Consider the following 5,329-nt stretch of genomic DNA (forward strand, 5'->3'; position numbering starts at 1 on the left):
ACTTCGGCTGCTCTCCCACGGCTTGCGGATAGCAGCCTGTTCTGGGGTCGGGGGAAGCTCGGGCTTCCCCAGCCCCGCGCCTGGGGGGGAAAATAATTTTTTTTCTTTATTTCCCCCCCCCCTCCCATTAAAATAGGTGCGCCCTATGGGGCGAAAAATACGGTACATTGTCCATTTGCCTTCTAAATTCCATAAGCTTTGGGGTAATATTCAACTATGTTTTGCTCAGAGGAGACCCATTTAAATTAATGAACATGACTAAGTTAAGTCTTTTTCATTTTAATGGATCAAGCTTGAATAAAACATAGAATAAAACATGAATGCCACCCACTCCCACTTAGTGAGCTTCATATCCACATATGACGCGGGTGGTGCTGTGGTCTAAACCACTGAGCCTCTTGGGCTTGCTGATTGGAAGGTTGGCTGTTTGCATCCCCACGATGGGATGAGCTCCCGTTGCTCTGTCCCAGCTCTTGCCAACCTAGCAGTTCAAAAGCATGCCACTGCAAGTAGATAAATAAGGTATCACTGCGGCGGGAAGGTAAATTGTGTTTCTGTGTGTTCTGGCATTCGTCATGGACCTCCATGCACCAGTAGCGGTTTAGTCATGTTGGCCACATGACCCGGAAAACTGTCTGTGGACAAACACCGGCTGCCTCGACCTGAAAGCGAGATGAGTGCTGCAACCCCATAGTCGCCTTTGATTGGACTTCACCGTCCACGGATCCTTTACCTTTACCTTTTACCTATATCCACATATCCTTACAGCTTCTCTAACCATTCTGCTATCCTTGGTACACTTTTCTGTTTAGTAAATAACATCCTAGCTTTGGTGGTTGCAAAATACTTTCCTTCCACTTTTGTCTTTTTACCAAATTCACATCTAAAGGATGCCAAACTTTGCTAGACCTATTGGGGCAGACCCTATCCTTAATTCCTTTATTCAAGCTTTTGTTGCAACCATGCTACAAAGTAATGCAACTTCTTTTTCTATGGTCCTTCTCACTCAGGATATTTTTAAGAATCTTATTGTGAAGGCATCATGGCTGGGTGGAGATGGCTTTCTCTGTGCAGGGAAAACTGTGTCTATGACTTCAGCCAAGAAGACTGTAGCCCATCTGGCTTGCTTGCACAGCTTTCAAAAACTACTTTGTGCTTCAAGCAAATTGTGCCAGGCACAGTGTGTGTGGTGTGTGTGTGGGCCTCTGTGCATTTAAACAAAAAGCAAATGGACCACAGCTTGAAGACAAGGAGGCAGTGTCAAGAGGTCAGATATCAACGAAAAGAAAAGAGCTCACTCTGAAACTCACCTACAGGTGGTACCTAACACCAAGAAAACTAGCGCTAATACACCCAGGAACCTCACCAAAATGCTGGAGAGGTGCACCTCCACAGGCACATACATCCACATGTGGTGGGAATGCCCCCAAATTCAACTATTCTGGAGAACAGCCACACGAGAAATATGTAAAATAACTAAGCAAGTATTAGACATCACCCCAGAATTGGCCCTACTAAACATCTTCCAAGACAACAATGCCCATTTACACCACAAAGAACTCATAACCCACCTACTTTCAGCAGCCAGAAACACCATAACCAGACACTGGAGAGACCTGTCAGGAGTAAGCATGGACCAATGGTACCAAATAGTATGGGAAACAGCCCTACTAGAAAAATTAACCAGTAAACTGAAACTGACACGGCGACAAACAGAAGAAGATGCCTTCTTCTAAAAAGGGTATGGGTCCCCTTTATCACATACACAGTCCAACAAGACAATGACAATAATCCATCAACAGCATACAAATCAATATGGCTGACCTGATCCAAAACACCCACCCACCCCACTCACACACGAAAACAAAGATCACCACAGCCTATCACAAACAAACAACCATGCCCTAGGCCAACCTCTCTCACCACCAAAGGAACACAAGTGAACAGCACAAGCAACGCTGACACCAAACCCTACATACATTAAGCATAATAGAAACATTGCCACCCACCCCCACCCCTTTTTTTCTCTCCCCCTAATGTCTCAACAAATGAAACGGATTTGTAAAAATGTTACATGGAAAAAATACAAGAGACATTACACATACTTCTGTAAAACAAGAAAATCTTTAATCATAGTTAAAAAAAAGATCTGTAGATGGTTGATGCCCCCTTCTGGCAAAAAAAGTAGGTGTATAGTGATCTTAGTAACACAAAAGCTTGGAGGCTTGGCTAAACCCCGCCTCTTGCTCAGGTACTTGGAGCAAAGCTGGGTTTGTTGCTGTGCTTTGTGTCAAATGGGTCTCAGCCCTTCATCCTCTGGGCTAAGGCTGTGGGAGTGTTCTACAAAAAGGGAGGAAGAGAAGCTGAGTCATTAGAAATGTTACTGTGCAGAAGAAGCATTCTTCCTTTGTACACTGGAGTGAGACACCTAGTGTGTGCAACAGATCATACTTCTGTTAAGTTTCCAGCATGGAGAGATTCACCTTAGTAGTGCTCCCTCATCAGTACCCAATTTGCCATAAATCTATCCCAAAATATACATAAATATACATACACACCAATAGAACAATCCCAAGACAGCTGATCATAATATAAAGTTCAGCATATACTTGCCCTCAATCAGTCAACTCTGCTACTGTGGCCAATGCTGTCATTCAAAAGGTCAGGTAGAAAACAAATACTTTCCCCTGGTGCTGAAAGCTAGCTAATGTCACTTCTAGCCATTTGTTTTTCTTGCTGCTGCATTACACTGTTGCCTCAACCTTTCAGGTTGACTCCCCTCAAATGTCTACTTTTTCACTTAACTTTTCCACTACAGTGGTACCTCGGGTTACATACGCTTCAGGTTACATAGGCTTTAGGTTACACACTCCGCTTACCCAGAAATAGTGCTTCAGGTTAAGAACTTTGCTTCAGGATGAGAACAGAAATCCTGCTTCGGCGGCATGGCGGCAGCAGGAGGCCCCATTAGCTAAAGTGGTGCTTCAGGTTAAGAACAGTTTCAGCTTAAGTACGGACCTCCGGAATGAATTAAGTACTTAACCTGAGATACCACTGTACAGCCAAACTCCATCAACCTTTGAAAGAAAAGTGTTTACAATATTCCAGATTTGTGCACAAAAGAACAGTCAAAAATAAAACGTGTGCTACTCCACTCCAGCCAAGGATTGTTCATGTGCAAGGCTGCTACTTCCTTTCCTCAGCTTTTTCTTTCCTGACTCCTGTATGTATATTTAATACGGCTGTTTTATGCAAGAGCTTCTGCAGAAAGAGCTAATTAAAAACTAAAATATTATGGACATGCCTTCAACAGCAACCAGTAGAAAAGGGCAGGCTGCATTCTTTCCTCTGGGTTGATGGAAACAGAAGTAGGGGGGTACAGTGAGAGATGGTGCTTAGTGACATGTGGAAAAGAAGTGCCAACAATGTGCTTCAGTACACCCACAGTCAGGTAACAAACGTTTTTATATTTGATACTCCCTTACTGGATGATCTGTTGATTGGTAAAATCTAAATTTAATGGGGGGGGGGAGTGTGGTCTGCCACTTGGATGAAGAGGATGTCACGCACACAAATTGGAAGTGGGGAGTGAGTTTAATTGTGTGACTTGCATCTGCTGGTTTTTAAAATTTATTGATGCTCAGAGATATACAATAATACATACCCATTACAAAATTATCTCTTTTATAATATACTGGTATAAAACAGCTACCTAGTCTAAAAAAGAAGAAAGGCAGAAAGGGAAAAAGACAAGGGGAAAAAACCTAAAGAAAGAGAAAGCTGGTATTACAATTAAATCCCATCAGCAGAATAGGAACCATCTGACAGTGCCCAAACTCTACTATGTGTACTTCATAACATGTGTACTTCATTGCTGTCGTTGGTATAAAGTTGTAGGCAGATAAAATGACTTCCTGAAATGGATATTACAATTCAATTATTCTATATAAATAGAGGGTCATCTAGTCCAACTCCCTGCAATTCAGGAAGCTCAGCTACAACTCTGCCTAACAGTTACCTCATCCAGACCATTTTACCAGCTTCTCTGCAAGAATATCATGGGGGGCTTTGTCAAAAGCCTTGCTGAAATCAATATCCACAGCATTCCCCTGATTCATCAAGCTTGTAACTTCCCCCAAAAAAAGAAACGAGATTTGTCTGGCATGACTTGCTTTTGAGAAACCCATCACAGCCTCCATTTCTAAGTGCTTAATTATCTGTTCTAGGATTCTGTTTCATTCCTTTTTCTATGTCTGATCTATCAGGTGCCAACTTTTGTTTCTCCCAATACTGCGATTGTGCTTGCTGCTTTCTCTCTAGCCCTGGAACACATGGATTTTTTTTGTTTAAAATGATGCATTATTATTAAGTGTATAGTTCCTGAATGTGGGGGGAAGTCCTTACCTGTAGGCTTTTCCTGGTTGATGTCTATGCATAGGTTATGGATGTCAGAGATAGAGCCGGTGGCCTTTAGCCAGGTTCTAGGTGGGACTTCCCTTCATGCAATAGATGTGTGAAGGGGGCTATTGCATGCAATATACCATAAAATCACATGCAAAGCACATCCTTTCCCTCAAATAATTCTGGGTGCTGTAGTTTGTTAAGGGTTGCTAAGAACTGTGAGCTGTGAGGGAGTAAACCACAGTGCCAAGAATTCCTGAAATGTGCTTTAAAAGTATAGTGCATGGGTAGGCAAACTAAGGCCCGGGGGCTGCATCCGGCCCAATCGCTTTCTAAATCCAGCCCACGTATCAGCGTGTTTTTACATGAGTAGAATGTGTGCTTTTATTTAAAATGCATCTCTGGGTTACTTGTGGGGCATAGGAATTCGTTCACTCATTTATTTTTCAAAATATAGTCCAGCCCCGCACAAGGTCTGAGGGACAGTGGAGCGGCCCCCTGCTGGAAAAGTTTGCTGACCCCTGGGATAGTGTCCCGCAGCCATACACATTTTATTTCTCTTCTCTTGAAGCACGACCCGCGGCATATTTCCCGGTGCACAGAGACAGGCTGCGGGCTGTAAGACTGCAATCCTAAGGAAGGTCTTCAGGACCGGCCCACCCAGCAGGCGGTGCCTCAGGCGGCGGCGGGGGGCGGGATCCGATGAGATCTCCCCCAGCGGCCACTTCTGCCTGGTCCTGGGGCGGGGGGATCGGCTCGTTGTAGTTCCCCTTTTCCTTCCGAGGGGCGCCTGCCCAGCCGGCGGGGGAGCTGCGGGCGGGCGCCCGGCCAGGCCCTCCCCTGCCGGGGCGGAGCCGCCTCTCTCTGCCCGCCCCCGGGGCGCCTCGGCTCCTCGTCCTTCGGCCGCGGCGTCCACACGCTTCTCGCG

This window comes from Podarcis raffonei, chromosome 17, assembly GCF_027172205.1.
Source record: "Podarcis raffonei isolate rPodRaf1 chromosome 17, rPodRaf1.pri, whole genome shotgun sequence".
NCBI lineage: Eukaryota > Metazoa > Chordata > Lepidosauria > Squamata > Lacertidae > Podarcis > Podarcis raffonei.